General features: G+C 47.9%; 1 protein-coding gene across 6 annotated transcripts in view; it reads right to left on the bottom strand.

The window, feature by feature from the left end:
* The window catches only part of PLCH1 (phospholipase C eta 1), a 942,696-nt gene extending 933,773 nt beyond the window's left edge, over positions 1–8,923 (bottom strand). For 4 of the 6 annotated variants that reach the window (XM_078667764.1, XM_078667766.1, XM_078667765.1 and 1 more), the window contains exon 1: positions 8,741–8,904. The gene's annotated coding sequence lies outside the window, so the exon portion shown is untranslated. Of the gene's footprint in view, positions 1–8,740 lie in introns of all 6 variants that reach the window. The other 2 variants (XM_078667769.1, XM_078667768.1) reach the window with 2 other exon arrangements.
* Positions 8,924–17,831: the final 8,908 nt, after the last annotated feature.

Below are 17,831 nucleotides of genomic sequence, written 5' to 3'. Positions count from 1 at the left end.
TCCACTTTTTCGGGTTTAAGTGCCGCGAATGTATCTAGCCTCTGTGTTATCTATACTTGCATGTAGGTCGGTCGTAGGTTCAACCTGTGGGCTTCCAGCTGCTGTCATTTTTATTATAAATGAATTCAATTTGTTGGAGTAAAGTTTGTGGCTAATTTAACACATATAGCTTGGGAATGAGTTTCTACTTTGTCACTTGCCTTGGGATTAGCAAAAGTTTTTTAAATCTGGTAAAGGGTTTTGGGTGCATTCCCTGCCTGTTCAAGTTCTTGCACTATATGGGTTCTGCAAGTGTATTTAATGTTTTAATGGTATTGTACCATTGCTAGTTTATATCTTTCCTTATCCTGTTGGAGATGTGATGTACACCATAGCCGTTCTCATTTTTTACCGCTACTCTTTTCTGTTCGAAGATTAGGAGAGAACCAGGCTGACTGGGGACGTCTGGCTACGTTAGTGAATTTTTTCAACTGGACCAAACGGTCGATGGTAGTTTTAATATTAGAATTAAAACAAGCTAGACGTTCCTCCACATTACCTGTTTCGGAGTTATGAGAGCTAAAAAAGGTTTATTCAAAATCCTCTGGCGTGAGTTTGAACCATTGTCGACGCCACCTGGTAGGGTTGGTACGATGAGTGTTAGACTTTCCCGGACCTTTAATATGGAACTCTACAAGTGAGTGATCTGTCCAGGTAAGTGGGGATGTGGCACCGCAGATGATATTAGGGGAGTTAGAGAATATAATAACTAACGTGTGTCCCGCTAAGTGAGATGGTCCACTATTGATCTTGCTCAATTCCAATGAGGTTAGATCTGCCGGAAAGCCAGCTGCATCTTGGTTAGTGGAATTTTCACTGTAGATATTAAAATCTACTAAAAGCACAAAATCTCTAGTAGAAATCACATGTGGTATGATAAATTCCACCAATTGAAGCAAAAAGTTGGAGAGCGGCCCGGAGGTCGATAGACCAGAGCACCCTTCCAACTATGTTGGTGGAGCAGATCAATTCTGAAACGAAGATTTCCAAAGTGTCACTGCTAAGTTGGTCGAGTATAAACACTTTATTGCCTCTTTATGAATAATAGCAATGCCCCTCGTTCTGGACTCTCTGTCCAATATTTGGATCCGATATCCTTCAGGGAGGGCCACAGCAATAGATGGATTTGAGCTGGGTTTTATCCAGGTTTCCGTTAGGAACCCAATGTCAGGGAGTTTAGAGGATAGCAGATCCCATATTTCTGTAGAATGTTTTAGTAGAGCTCTCATGTTACATAATAAGCAGTTCCCGTTTTGAGATTCCAAGGACGTCGAAGGGGGGGGGGGGGTTGTGTGGTCTAGGTAGCAACGTTAGCCGTTACTTCCACCCAATGTTCCCTTAAAGCTGTATGTAGCAGGTTTCATGCTTTGAAAGCAGCATGATATACATGTATAGGGGCCTTCAAGTGTCAAGCATGGTATAGTATTCGGTGACTTAGAGCAATTATCTAAGTCACTTTTCCTGTATCTTAGCAGTTCATGCCTGGTATATCTCACCCAGTCTTTTTACCCATCAACTATTCCACTAATTGGTCCATCGACCAAGTGGAAGGAAAGTTGAAGTAAAGGTTACTTATGTCAAAGATGGCTCATTTGAACCTATGAAAGGAAAGAATTGACCGTACATATAAATTGATCCCAGCGCATCAGTGAATGTGTATGGGCCATTGAAGTAGGATGTTATTGAGTATAGATCCCTGATCAATTATTGGTGTCGCTCTGGATCACAAGTGTGGAAGTTCTCTTCTGGGTTACCATAGGTGTGGTGTTCACTTAACAACCACTCCTGAAGATGTACCTTCACCGGGAAACTCTCTGAATATTGTACAATTTCATCCCACAGTGGAGTTCATTATAGTCTGTGCCGTCCATCGCTTCCGTTTCTCTCTGGGTCCATGCATACTTCTGCCCTTCTTTCTACAGAGACTTCGTGAATTTCTTTTGACTTTCAGACTTGTGCAAACTGTTCATTTCTTTCCATCTCAGTCTGCTAGATTTTTAACCTAATGCCTTCACTGACTTTGGGGTTCAGTATTTTTGCTTCTTAATTAAAGAAGGAACATATGAGAAGCTACCCTTAGAGGCCCCAGAAGGGGTCAAGAGGGAGCTATGGGCAGTATCCCACTGTAATACATTCTCTACCACCATGTGTTACATCTATGTTCTCTGTCTCGGAATGATAAAGGGGTTCTGTCTTTCTGCTTCCATTTGGTACTATCTAGAATAGGAGGCAGAGATTGATTAGATACTATGAACTTCTGCCCAACTCCAGGTATACACCACGGACACCTCACCTGCACGCCTGCCACAAATTTTGCCTCAGTAAAGTAGATTGACTATTGACTGAAGATGGGCTCAATGCCTCCTAAGAAATTGAGATATTAGTTTCTGGGGGGGTAAGTGCCCACTTCAAGTAATAACCACAATTTTCTTACGGTAAACTCCTAAAGTCACAAAATAAATATGAGCGCAACCACATATAGCTATGGCACAAAGCAGCCAGACTTAACTTAAAGGCAATGTGCACAGTATCTTTGCAGTTTCAAAAGAAAAATCCCATAAACAAATTAGACAAATAGAGTATAAATGCATAAACAATATCATACCAAAATGGGAAAAAAAGGAACCAGAGATATAAATTTCTAAAATTGTAAGTGGATATAGAGCCAAGAAGAGAAAAGTTCAATGATCGAAAAAGAACAGGACGTAGGTGCAATTTGACGCTGACCACAACAGAGGGTCGGATACTCCAACCAGATTTATCCTGGTCAAAGATTTTACCATCCAACTTTAGTCAATTAAGTTTCAATCTACCACAGCCCCAAAGACCTCAGAGGAGGCCAGTAGAGACTCACAGGTTAGCTGGCAGAGTGCAATCTAGGTCCAGTTTCCAATGATCAGCTGGGCAGTTGCGAAACAAATTCTCTTGTAGTTTATTGTATCCCTGAGCATGTGTATCCTTGTAGTTTGTACCTTGAACAGGAGGTCAGCCTTATGACATTTGGGGTCCACTTCTTTATCCTAGGTACAAGAGAGAGAGCAGGTCCAGTCCTTTTCTCGGTTTGTAGACAGTAGGATCAATCCTTTTCTGAACTTCCTCAGGTCCAGGAGTGTTCTGAAGTGGGTGCCTAGAAGTGCCACGTGTATTCTTTACATGAGCTAGTGAATAGGAAGACACCTTGGGAACACCCTAACTAAGAGGAAAAGTCCTCACGACTAACCATACACACTTTGTGATTTTTCAAGATGGCCAAAGTCTATGGTCACCAAGAGTGAGTGAGTGAGAGTGTAGAATTGTAATCCTAGTGTCCTCCATAATCTAACACTAAAATCCAGTTTTAGTCAATCTCATTATCCCCAATATATTCAGAAACATTTGCCTGGTAAAACATAGAGCTGACCTTTCAACAAAACCAGACAGTGATACACACAAATTGTTTTGGTTTTCTGTTCCCTCCTTTGAAGTGTGCCTTGATTTTATATGTACAGCCACAGCAGACCTGTTAAGCAGGATGTGACATTCAAGCAGGATTTGACACTCTAAAGTCAAGGAGGATGCTGACAGCACCACCAATGCAAATACAACAGTTGATGGACAGAATGCCGAACAATGTCATACATTCACCCAGTACAGAGATCTGGGCCTAAATCCATCGTTTTTTTGCTCACCATGCCATTCCAGTTTGAACCCAGCCATATGCAAATCAGTCTTGACCCTGTGCCCCATGAGAACAGTCCAGCACAAACTGCCAAGCCAGGTCCTCCCTGGACTGGAAACAAGCATCCTAGGACTGGATAGCTTGATTCCAGTGGCATGGAGAGCACGGGTCTCACATCTGAGTATACCTGTCCCACTAGGTGTGACAAATGCAAAAAGAACAGTTGATGAACAGAATGCAGAACAATGTCATACATACACCCCGGTACAGAGATCTGGGCCTAAATCCATCATTATTTTGCTTACCATGCTATTCCAGGCTGAACCCAGCTATATGCAAATCAGTCTTGACCCTGCACACAATGGAACAGTCCAGCCCAAACTGCCAGGCCATGTCATCCCTGGACTGGAACAAAGCATCCTAGGACCAGTTTCGGGGTTTCACCCAAAACCCCCAAAACTCAGACTCCCACATGGGAAAGACCCATGGGAGTGGAATATATGACTGTTGTAGTGTGCGATTTTGGAAAAGGGGGGTGGTGATGGACAGAGTTTCTGAATGATGCAGAATACTCTTACCAAGTCAATAGATCATGGTTTTAATCCATCACCGTTTTTTAGCTCACTGCACCATACCAGCTCAGAACCTGGCTATATGCAAATTAGTCTGTTCCTGTCCCAGTGCATGATGGGAACAGGGCAAACCAAACTACCAAGCCAATTCTTATACTGGGAAGGAAACAAGCTTCCGGGGACCGGTTTCTGGCATGTTGTAGTGTGCGAGTCATTATTCTTACCTAATCTTAGGTCTTTTTTTTAAATATTTTAAATATTCCTGAGAGACTTGGTATTCAGATATATATTTGAAATATCTAGCGGCCTTTGCACTTGGTGTATGTACAATTTACTCGATCACTGTAGTGGCTGGCACAAAGGGTCCTACAGCCCCCTATTGACATTTAAATTACAGGCCCTTGGTACACTTTGTACCATGAACTAGGAACTTCTAGGTAAATGAAATAAGCCAATAAGGTGTATACCAATTTTATCATGCTTAAAAGAGGAGCACAAGCACTTTACCACTGATTAGCGGGGTGAAGAACACAGAGTTCTACAGCCACCAAAAATGCGGGTCAGGAAGATGACCCAGAAAGGGACATTTCGAACACTATGGGGTAGATTTACAAGCGTGATGAGTAAACAAGAACTAGCTCTGCAGATTTACAAGCCCCTTGCGCCGCTGGTGCATCACGTTGCGTGACGCACCGGCGGTGCATCACGTTGCGTGACGCACCAGTGGTGCATCACGTTGCGTGACGCACCAGTGGTGCATCACGTTGCGTGACGCACCGGTGACGCAGCCTGCTAAGTGATATTTACAAGAACAGGTAAAGTCACCCTGCGTGACTTAACCTGTGCTTGTGAATATCGCCCCTGTTCATGCTACCCTTTGCGTGTTAGGGGCGTGACATGGGTGTTGCTGTGGGTGTTCCCACGCAACACCCATGTCCACTGATGCATTTCCAGATTTACGAGATTTCGTAAATCTGGAAATGCGTCAGAATGCTACCCCACCCTAAGGGTGGCGTAGCGAGGTGCAACGAGGAGAAATATTTTCATTTCTCCTCGTTTGTTTCTTCTTTCCGTGCGTGCTGCATTCTACAGCACACATTGGAAGAGGAAATCACCTCAATTGATTGTTTTTGTGCAGGAAGGGGCACCTTCCTGCACAAAAACAATCTCCCCACGACGCAGACATCCTTGCACCATGGTGCAAGGGTGCCGGCGCATGGCAGCAGTTTGTGCGCCGGCGCAGGGGGAAGCACAGAGATGCGACATATTGTTGTAAATACGTTGCATCCCTGTGCTTCGAAACTAACGCAGGGCGGCACTGCAAAATGACCTGCGGCAGCGCGCTGGGTTAGTTTCTTGTACCGTCACCGAGAAAGCAGTCAACAAGCAACTGACCAACTTCCTCGAAACCAACGGCTCCCTCGACCCGTCCCAGTCTGGCTTCCACAGCAACCACAGCACCGAGACCGCCCTCATCGTCGCCACCGACATCAGAACCCTGCTCGACAATGGAGATAACGCAGCCCTCATCCTCCTAGACCTCTCAGCTGCCTTCGCCACGGTCTGCCACCGCACCCTAAAAACATGTCTCCACAACACAGGGATCCAGGGAAAGGCCCTGGACTGGTTCACCTCCTTCCTCGCCGACAGAACCCAGAGAGGCCGCCTACCCCCCTTCCACTCAGAGGCCACCAAGATCATCTGCGGCGTACCCCAAGGCTCATCACTCAGCCCGACGCTCTTCAACATCTACATGAGCCCCCTCGCCGACATCGTCCGCGCACATGACCTCAACATCATCTCCTACGCCGACGACACCCAGCTGATCCTCTCCCTGACCAAAGACCCAGTCACCGCCAAATCCAACTTCCAAGAAGGAATGAGGGCCGTCGCCGAATGGATGAAGATCAGCCGCCTGAAACTGAACACAGAAAAGACGGAGGTCCTCATCCTTGGACCATCCCCCTCCGCCTGGAACGACTCCTGGTGGCCCGCTGCCCTGGGCACAGCACAGTCTCCCACCAAATACGCACGCAACCTTGGGTTCGCCCTGGACTCATCGCTCACTATGACCAAGCAAGTCAACGCCATCTCCTCCTCATGCTTCAACACCCTCCGCATGCTACGAAAGATCTTCAAATGGATCCCCATCGAAACAAGGACTGTCACCCAAGCCCTCGTCACAAGCCGGCTCGACTATGGCAACGCACTCTATGCAGGGACAACGACCAAGCTACAGAAAAGACTACAACGCATACAGAATGCCTCCGCACGCCTCATCCTGGACATCCCCCGCCACAGCAACATTACCACCCACCTGAGAGACCTGCACTGGCTCCCCGTCAACAAGAGGATCACGTTCAAGCTCCTCACCCACGCACACAAAGCGCTCCACAACGCCGGACCCGAATACCTCACAAACGCCTCTCGTTCTATGCCCCGACTCGCCATCTCCGCTCAGCCAGCCTCGCCCTCGCCACCGTACCACGCACCAGAAGAACAACAACAGGCGGCAGATCTTTCTCCTACCTCGCCGCCAAGACATGGAACTCCCTCCCCACCCACCTCCGACTGACCCAAGACCGTCTCACCTTCAGGAGACACCTCAAAATCTGGCTGCTCAAGCAGTAGCAGCAGCAACACGTACCCACCCCTGCCCCCCACCCCACCTTCAGCGCCTTGAAACCCTCGCGGGTGAGTAGTGCGCTCTATAAATGTACTGATCGATTGATTGTAGATCTGCCCCTATGTCTACAGACACCAGTTTAAAGCTTGATATTGTGTACTATGGGAGAAGTCTTCAAATTTGCTCAGATTCACGCGGTGTACTTCCCTGTGTGCATTTCCTTGTATTATACCACGCGTTTGTGTGTACAGTGACAACAAAAAGTCCCATCAACAAAGCAAGAGAAACAAGAGTAAAGTGCCAGCAAGCTGTGGAGGGGAGTAAACAGTGTGACACATACACAGATGACAAGGAATTGATGTACCCTTGCTGGCTGTGCAAAACACTATATTGTAGTATACAGGAACCCGCTGGTGAACAGCAGTTACGAAAGTCGACAACATAGGATACTGTATCCAAAAAAAAAAAGAGTTCCTTTGTTGAAATATGTATGCATAGTTTGTTACCGGTCATTATCTGATGAAGAGTGGGCACTGCTAACTGTAGTTTATGCTCAAACAGCTCTGGAAAATGCGTGATTGAGAATAAGGGAATGCCATAGGATAAAGTGTACTTCAATATTGTGCTGATGTGAGAAATAAGCGAAGAAATAACTATTTCAAAAAACACTAAGAGCCCTTGGTAGGACCAACACGTGGTTGACAGCTGCATTTCCCTGCCAAATACTAATAAAGAGTGAGCCAAGTAATTGGATTCCTAGTCAAACCCCAAAAGTAAACATTCACACTGTGTATTTAGCAATCACAAGTAGTTATTTCTTTCTCAGGAGAGTTCTTTAAAGAAAATCGCAGAGGACACAATATGTGTCGCGCACAGAGCTGAAAATGCGTTGTTATTAAAGAGTAACACCAGGCAGGCGTAGGAAAGATAGCAACAAAAAAAATAGGAGCGGTTTAATCCGGGCAACTCATACAGAGAGAAACAAAAGCCTGTTCGCCTTGGCCGAGACGATAAAGTCAAAGAAGGGGGCATGTGTGTATAGGTTGCATGAAACAAGCGCCTTGAGAAATTGGGAAATGTGTGTTCGGCTCTAGTTTGAGTTGCCCACCCCACTGTAAACAACTCTGGAGGGCCGGGGGAGGGCTGCTGTCTGGCTGTGAGGAGAGAGGTCACATGACGAGAGCCAGAGACACAAAGGGCCGTCCGAGACTCCAAGGAGGGGGGAGACGGGGGCAGGCGGAGGGCACGCTCCTCTCTGCCGCCTGCTTCGGAGTTATGAACACGCAGCACGTGACCAGCTCCATATTTGAATATATATCTTCAGCACCAGACAGGTGTCTGTGGGAATTCACCTGTAGAAATAAAACGTAAGGGGGAAGCGGGCGAGATGGCTGTAAAATGGCTGAGAACTCCGTGCGTTTCTTAATTGACTTCCGTTGCATTGAGGGGCATTTTGTGAGGTAGAAGGGAAAAGTAGTAAGTGTTCACCGAAAGTAGAAATGTGGCACTTAAGTAGGAAGACTGTATTTATAAACTTGGAGGGGAGTTTTTAGCAAACTCAAAGATGCCTACTCGCCTCCGTCCGAAACAAAAGACGTGGTAAAGAGAAACTAAACCAGTGGCCACCCAATTCTGTGTAGTTTGAATAACTTGAGGGGAAAAGGCGCTATTTTATGAAAGGGCACTCCCCGCAGCAAGTTCTGTCTAACACCACAGGAGCACACTGTACAAAGCCGGTGTCTCTAAAGTAGGGTTCGCACCCCCTCACTGACAGCGTCCAGCGCCGTGTCCGTCAAGCTCCAGACCCGGTGACCACCCCCTCCCCCAGCCCCGTTCCTTCCTTACCTTCAGCCGTCATCGGATGACCCGCTTCCGATGTGTTGGCAAAACCAAACTCCAAGCTGGCGAGTGAGTTTTTACAGGTGGCTGCAGAATGTGCGGAGCCGGGGCATAACGTGGACACAATAATCTACCGCCACAACCTGTCTCCACATTCAAACACACCGAGCAGCGGGCGGCGCGCAAATCCCGGCACTGGATTCTCGGGAACGGAGCCAGGACGACGCAGCTGGCTGACGGGGCCTCCCCGCCCCCCTGCCTTTCCCAAACCAAGAGTGCCCCCCGCAATGCTGTTCAAGGGCAGCTCCACGGGCATTTGGCAAATCCTCACACTCCGAGTGGGGCTAGTGCAAGATTTATAGCTATTTTCTAATACTTTATTTTTTATTTTCTTGCCAACAACGTGCTTGTCGCTGACGCTAGTTCTTGTAAGTTGAGGTGGGTTTGGTGCGGGAAAAGTTTTTGCACCACGGGTACACGAGAAATAAACCCCGAATATAGCCTTTCCCGTTACACGTGAAACAAACGGGGCTGTTTTAACAGAAAGCTTGTACAGCGAGATTGTATCTCCCTATTACATTTCTTTCATTAGCACTGTATGCGGAGGAAAATATTTTTTTTGGGGGGGGGGGGCGAGATGCGGAATGGCATGGGTAGCCTGCAGAATCGTTGATTTTGTTGAACACGAAACATTTGCCTCCTCTGTCACTTAAATTAAATATGTATCATCTACTTCCGAGTTTCGTTGGGGCCATGCCCTCGACATCTCGTTTGCTGCTCTCCTTGTTCTTTCTCTGGGCCTACCAATCTGCCCTCGACCCCCCCGTCCCCTCCCCTCCCCTCCCCTCTCTCTACCCCCCCCCCATCTCTCTATCCCCCCCTATCTCTCTATCCCTCCCCTCTGTCCCCCCCCCTGTCTTCTCATACATCTGCCATTTGCCCATGCAATAGCCACTGCCGCTGTGAGGGGCAAAAAAAGGCGCGCTCAAATACAGTGCGTCATCTTTTCAGATCGTATTTTTCAGCCTGTCGTGGGTTCGCATTAGAGATTGAGGCGCAGTGCCCCAAGAGACCAGCAGAAAGTACAAGTCCCCCCCCCCCCAATGTCTGCTAGTTCCCTAGGCGTGTGATCTGACGGCTAAATTACTTAAAAGCGGATGCTCTTTGTGGTGAATCTTCCCATCTGTTACCGCCCCTTAAGGGTTCACTGGTGACAGCTGGTGTTGCAGCGCACGGGGTCAAACTCTGAAAGGGCCACCTAACCCTTTTATCCTTCAAACGTCGACATGCTGAGTACTAAGGCACTGGGTAGTATTAACACCTTTTAACCACAGTGCTTAGAAGTGGCGCATCATTCAAGTGCTACACAGAATCGGCATCCCGAAACTCGGACAGGTAAAAAATATATAAATACAAATAATATTAACATATTAGATGGAACTGAAAGAGCACCATCATAACCCCCCCCCCCCCCCACACACACACACACACACACACACAGAATATATTATATGATCCTAGACAAATCACTTTATTTTCTGCACCTAGTTCCTTTATCTGGCAAATCTGTTAGCGCGTATATATTGCAAAATTCCGACATTGGGCGCTACACATTAATTGCACATTTACAAAAAGGAGACTAGGAAACCAGGCACAACTTTGCTGCATAGCGTAACCGACCCCATTTGCTACTAGCAGCAATTATCAGGGTTGTAGTAAATATGCGGTAATGAAAATGCCGCGTTTTCTGCATAATTATGGATTTGCCACATTCTGAGGTACAATTTTCATTTTCGATAGACATAGTTTCTAGGTCAATCGATTCAAAAGTTACTGAAACTCGAGATGCCACTTCAAAGGTTAACTGGTTACCTTTTAGTGGCAGATTGGCAAAATTATGAACCGAATGTATAGCAATGAGCTGAAACTTCTGCCCAGACAATACTACTGGTTGTTACAAAGAGAGCAACGCGAGATTATAGTAAATGTAAAATGTAAAGTGACACAATGTGCCGCCTTATGCCATATAATGTGCCTTTTCTTGCAATAATGGCGACTGGATTTATGCGGCAAATCCACATAATATCAATGCCCCGACTATAAATCAGAAAAACATATACCACAAACGGTACTGTAAAAAAAGTATATATATATATATATATATATATATATATATATATATACTCCTACAGAATACGGTGCATTGACACGAAAGCGTAGCGACAGACACCTGATCTATCCGGCCCCAGGCTGCTGCCACATAAACAATAGGACACCTGCTCCAGTCCTGCAATCCTGTCCGGGTCTTCCAGCGTCAAACCTGGTCCTCGCTCCTTGAACACGCACAATTGTTTGCTTGCTCAAAGTTTGATAGAAACTTTAATCTGCTGACCACGCCTCTACTGTTTAAATATGTCAATGCAAAATTAGACTTCGGCACACCACACCAGTGCTCGTCAATATACAAAACAATAAAATATCTTTAAGAGGAAATCACGAATGTGCCTATTTCTCATCGTCTAATGCCCTCAATATTTTTGAGGATAATGAGCGGTTTCAGTCAGCGCGTCCAAGTCTCTCGTGGTGTCCGCTGTCCTAGACAGTTCCCTGATTGGAGTTGTCACATGTTGGCAAGACAACAATAATGTGCGTCCTCCGTGTGCCACGAAGCAGCAACTAAACTAATTGGTCAAACGGGCATTATTCGCGAGGGCGCTCCTTTTCAATGACCGTAGTGATGCAATGCTGATCCTTTCGCGAGACTCCGCGTGATGCGGGTGTTTATCACGCGAACCTGCTCATGTTTTACGAATACGTCTGCTTGAGTTATCACCAGCCCTAACTCGCGTAACCAGAGGTCTGACCTCCCCCTGGAAGCTGCGGTTTGGATTTCACCCTTTGATCTGGCGCCTCCTGCTGATTGGCCAGCGCCATAGCAACAGGCCGCTTTTTGTCATTTAACTATGCAAGGGCATTTGCAAGTCGAGAGCGAGGCATTGTGGGCCTCAATATAGAAACTCTATCCCAAAAGTAATTGTAGACGAAGGGCTTTGTGAGTTGTTCGGCTGACAAAAGACACAGACAGAGAAGGAAGCAAGGGCTGTAAATTGCAGGGAATGGGGACACCTGTAGTAACTTTTTTTTTCGGACTGAGTCCTAACTTTTACAGACTCAAACACATGGGGACGGTGCTGTACACCCATGTCTTCCAATGGCACCGTTTTTTAGGCAGGTTACACCACACACCCATAGCAAAGGCTGTCATTGTTTTAAAAAAATGAAAGCATACATGGGAAGAAAAGCTCTTTAGAGCAAGCAGTTTCTAAAGGCGCCCAAAACAAACTGGTGCAATTGATCCAAGGTCGAGCGATTTTCCCAGGCTTGGGTTTGTTTACATACGTAATCGATGAGAGGTACCAGGCTACAGGTTAAGACACACAGGTGTGGCCGAGCTCTGTATTATATTGTAGCAAGGGCGGCTCTAGGCTCATGTCGCCCCTGAGCAGGGAGCGTCGGTAGGGGCCCCCGGAAGAGGGAGTCCGGGCGGGGCGGAGCCCCCCTGGAGCTCAGGAAGGTGTTTTAATAAAACACCCAGTAAAGGCGTTAGATGACCTGTACCTGCGGCTGCTCTGAGGATTGCTCCTTCCTGTGATGCTGCGAAAGCCTGCTGAGCTGTCTTTCTCTTTCGTTTCGAATAACCAGATTCGTGTACTCGAATTCTTTTCATTTTGCTTGTATGTATGTATTTGAGCTTGTAAAGCGCACTGCTACCCGTCCGTAGGTTTCCTGGCGCTGTATAACTCTGAGGAACCCGTCCTGGCTTTCCCTGTGGGATGGTCCCTGCTGGGAGTCCCCAAGGTGGAGCCAGGCATCCCAGGAATTGATGGAGCCGTTGTGGAGATTAGGCAAGCTAATGCCCAGAGTTGCCGAGTGGAACCCCCGATTAGAGTAAGCACCGAAGCGAGAATTATCGAGTCCGCTGACCCAAGTCCACGACCCTGCCGCGTCGGGAATTGAACCCTGGTCCCGGGCCGACTTCTGCTCCCGGGTCTGCCGCATCTAACCAGTGAGCCACACCACTCCACGCTTGCAATGGGTACGCGAATATTGTGTGCCCCTATCCCACCAGATATTAATTGTGGCTGCGTTAACAATTGAGGTGTGCACTGATGGCTGGTGGTGTGTGTGCCTGGTGGAAGTGTGCACTGCCGGCTGGTGGTGTGTGTGCCTGGTGGAAGCGTGCACTAACGGCTGGTGGTGTGGGTGCCTGGTGAAAGCGTGCACTGACGGCTGGTGGCGTGTGTCTGATAAAAGTGTGCACTGACAGCTGGTGATGTGTTTGTGCCTGGTGAAAGCATGCACTGACATCTGGTGGTGTGTGCCTGGTGGAAGCGTGCACTGACGGCTGGTGATGTTTGTGCCTGGTGAAAGTGTGCACTGACGGTGTGGTTGTGTGCGTGTGTGGCTGTGTGTGTGTGGCTGTGTGTGTGTGGATGTGTGTGTGGTTGCGCGCCTCGAGCTGGGAATCCTTTTAAATAAAAGGAGAGGCGCATGCACTGGTGCAGTGTGCGCCTCTGGGTATGCACACAGACACATACTCTCTCGCGCTCTCTCACACACCCATACACACACCCATATGAACACACTCTCACATCACATACACACAAACACACACGCAGACTGTGCTGAGGTAGGGCACAGGACATGCCGCTCTCGCCTTAAGACTCCATAGTGTTAGAGCACATGTACCCCGGGAGGCACTCACAACCAGGTGTGCATGTGTGCCTCGAGCTAGGAATGCTTTTAAATAAAACGAGAGGCGCGTGCACTGGTGCACTTTTGGGTATGCACACAGGCACATACTCTCTCTCGCGCTCTCTCACACACCCATACACACACCCATACGAACACACTCTCACATCACATACACACAAACACACACACAGACTGTGCTGGGGCAGGGCACAGGACATGCCGCTCTCGCCTTAAGACTCCACAGTGTTAGAGCGCATTTACCCCGGGAGGCACTCACAACACAGACGTGCATGTGCGCCTCGAGCTGGGAATGCTTTTAAATAAAAGGCGAGGCGAGTGCACTGGTGCAGTGTGCGCCTCTGGGTATGCACACAGACACATACTCTCTCGCGGGTAGTAAAACGTACGCTTGCGCAGTGCTGTCAGCCTGCTCGTACTGGAAGCTTCCCTGCTTAATTTGTGGCGGAGCTCAAGCATGGATTATTCCGGTTTCATCGGCTGCGGTTGGCAGCAGCGCAGAAAGGACCCCTGCCCTCTCTGGGCACTAAAGATTGTGCAGTTCACGCAGAGCCTGGCATGAAAGGCACCGTGCTACCCCACCCTGAATCCAGAAGTAGTGTCAGCCTGTGTGTAAACGCTGATACCGGGCCTTGGCTCCCACATGGTGCAGCGCCTTCGGTGGGCACAGGTGGCACACTGAGTACCGGACAGCCCCTGCCCATTTATAGCACTGATTGGGGGGTGGTAAAAAGTGCGCTAGCGCACTGCTGTCAGCCTGCTCGTGCTGGAAGCTTCCCTGCTTAATTTGTGGTGGAGCTCAAGTATGATTATTCAGGTTTCATTGGCTGCGGTTGGGCGTTATCCGTAAATGGAAAGCGGCTGAGCCTAGTTACTAGACTGAAACTCGTAGGAAACGGAGATCTACTGTGAAAGCACGATGAGAACCAACTTACCCAGTTAACATAGTTGGAACATACCGCATGGAATACCGACAGCCTGCTGCTCCAAGAAAGGGAAATTGGCGCACGTGCTATTGCACTGCATTTGTCTGTGTGTGCATGAGTGTGTGTGCATGTGTGTGCGTGCAAGTGTGTCTGTGTAGGTGTGTGTATGAGTATGTGCATGCACGTGTGTGTCTGTGTAGGTGTGGGTATGAGTAGCCATCCGTTTTCCTGTGCTGTTGTATCTGCAGTTCTACCAACCTCAGTAATGCACGTCCCCTGCTCTGGGGTCCCAACAGTCGCTACACGAGGAGAGATTTCACGCCACATTAATGTGACTCCTCTGCAGTCCGCATTTGTGTGTGTGCATGCATGTGCATGCACTTGCGCGTGTCTGTGCATTTGTGTGTGTGTGTGTGTGTGCATGTGTGCATGCGAGTGTGTCTGTGTATGTGTGTGTATGTGCATGCACATATGCGCACATGTGTGTGTGTGTTCATGCTTGGGTGTATGTGTGTGGGTGTGTGGGTACGCATGTGTGCATTTGTATGTGTGTGCGTGAGTATGTGTGTATTGTGTGCGATGCCGCAAGCTATCTCCTAACCACACTTCATTCCTTTGTAGGCCGGGCTAAGAATGAGCCATCACACACTGTTTTATCTGTTGCTCAGGAATGTGTAATCATAAAAAAATCCCAAAGTCTACGAACCCTTAAGTCAATAAAAAGTACTTCGCTTGAGTTTACAAGGCAATAAAGCACATTCAATATTAAAAATGCTTGTGTTAGCCCCCAGTTGTAAATGAGGCACCACAAATAGCCATCCGTTTTCCTGCACTGTTGTATCTGCAGTTCTACCAACCTCAGTAATGCACGTCCCCTGCTCTGCGGTCCTAACAGTCGCTCCACAAAGAGAGATTTCACGCCACATAAATGAGTCTCCTCTGCAGTCCGCGTCCCGATAGTGTGTGTGCATGCATGTGCCTGTACTTGCGCGTGTCTGTGCATCTGTGTGTGTATGCATGCATGTGTGCATGCAAGAGTGTATCTGTGTATGTGTGTGTATGAGTATGTGTATGCACGTGCGCGCGTGTGTGCATGAGTGTGTGTGTGTTCATGCTTGAGAGTATGTGTGTGTGCACATGTATGTGTGTGCGTGTGAGTATTTGTGTATTGTGCGCGATGCCGCGAGCTATCTCCTAACCACACTTCATCCCTTTGTATTTCACGCCACATAAACTAGTCTCCTCTGCAGTCCGCGTCCACATTTGTGTGTGTGCATACATGTGCATGCATTGTGCGTGTCTGTGCATTTTTGTGTGTATGCATGTGTGCGTGCGAGTGTTTCTGTGTATGTGTGTGTATGAGTATGTGCATGCACATGTGCACACGTGTGTGTGTGCCTGAGTGTATGTGTGTGTGTTCATGCTTGGGTGCATGCATTTGGGTGTGTGTGTGTGTGCGCATGTGTGCATTTGTATGTGTGTGTGTGCGTGAGTGTGTGTGCCTTGTGTGTTAACAAGTAAAATCTAACAATAACCTGAAATGAAACGTGACTTTACATTTGCGCATGTTGAACTTGTAAAGACAGTTTATTTTTTAAACTGCTTGAAACGACCCGAGGTGTAGTTTTCGTAACAGATTTTAGAGAGTTTTAGGGATCACACGGCTGTGTCCAGGGACATCCCTGCCCCTCGCAGAGACCGATCCAGCCCTATCTGATGCCCCCCCTGTCACCCATCGGCCCTTCACTGTTTCTGGGGCCATCTCTGTTTTTGTTGTTGTTTTGTAAGTTTGCGGGGCCCCTGAGCGATGAGTTACGCGCATTTCACCAGTCTTACTCCGAGCCCCGGTTATGAAGGAGACACAAAAAGAGAGGGCAGATCAAAAGAGCCTGTATGGGCAGCGGAGAGAGCGGGAGATGCAACTCTGCGTTCATCAATAACTCTGTGGCTTTAAACTGTCTGAGGAAGTCGAGCGCTGGGGTGAAATGCAGGTCACAGAGTCTCCCAGAGATGCAGCCAACAGCATTTGGAACTGTAGTTCCACTCTTCAAAACAGGGAGCTCGGAACACAATTTAACCGCATCAATGCGGCGGCTTTTCCCGCTGTACGCGGCAATTTTGAAATTACCGTGTTACATGACGAGCTCAGCTCGTCATGAGCGCACGGCAGGTTACGCTCATGACGAGCTGAGCTCGTCATCAGCCCCGAAGGGGTTAATAAGACATTGTTTAGGACAGATAATTGTTCGCCTGCCCCCACAGAAAAAACAAGCAGCAGTGAAAGCGATTGCTATTGTAAAAAAAAAAAACGACCTCGAGTGGCGCGCGCGCGTGCTCCACTGCCAAGCATATGTCTTCAATTATCGCGGCCGCGTCTGGCCACGATAATTGAAGACATATGACCTATGGTGCGCGTAACAGACACCAATAGGCCATGGACGGAGCTACGCGACCGCCCATGGCCTATTGCGTGTTCTATTAAAAAAGTACACACATGCAAAGCCCAATGAAAATGGACCTAGGAAATGCACACGGACAAGCTGTGTGGAATTTCAAGGTCCATTTTTAAAACTCCTACAAAAGGACTCTGGCTGCGCGAACACTGCTGCACAGTGTACACTAGGCCGAGATCAAAAAACAATAGATAAACTTGAAACATGACTCACCCGCCGGGAGAGGAAAAGGTTATAGTTGCTTTCGCGCAAGAGTAACAGGGAATGAAAGGATGGCGGTGGCCGTGGCTTATATACGCCTGTACCAGCGGGCCAGCAGTGGGTAGGGAAAAAAAGAAGCCAATCAGGAACCAGGAGGAACGCAGGCACGGAGGCCAGTGAAGAGGGGGGGCGTCGGGGTGTTTGGAAGTGACACAGTGCCGGAGGCCGCCAAATCCCTGCCAGGGGCCTCCACGCAAATATGTATCCATCCTCAGAGGATTATTATATTAAGGATATATATTGGCTTGGCAGCCCTGTGCAGGTGCACAGCTTGCACATGCCTAAGGCCGCCCCTGATTGTAGCATTTATATAGCGCATCACATGTCATTATGGACATCAAAGCACCTTAATAGACATGTAACATGTCCACTGTGGGGAGAGCACGGTCAAGTGTGTTGCGGTTGATGTGATCCTATGTGAGAAGGATTCTGAGGTCATGTGTGAGGAATCAGAGAGTTACTTTTATATTTAGGGGCAGCGGCTGTGACGGAGTAGGAAGTGTGAAAGTACAAATCTCAAACCATGACTGTAATTATCTGGTGTTCATAATGTACTCTGCAAGTCCGGAGTTATGTTTCAGGGTTTCTATAGTTCACACCCCATGCTGATTGCAACAGTTGGGTCAACCTCTCTGTAATCTTTGGTTGAGTCTGGGAGAGTCAAAGAGAGGGGAGGCCTAAATC

This window comes from Lissotriton helveticus, chromosome 11 (genome assembly GCF_964261635.1).
Source record: "Lissotriton helveticus chromosome 11, aLisHel1.1, whole genome shotgun sequence".
Classification (NCBI taxonomy): Eukaryota; Metazoa; Chordata; class Amphibia; order Caudata; family Salamandridae; genus Lissotriton; species Lissotriton helveticus.
This window is presented reverse-complemented; position numbering and strand designations above follow the sequence as displayed.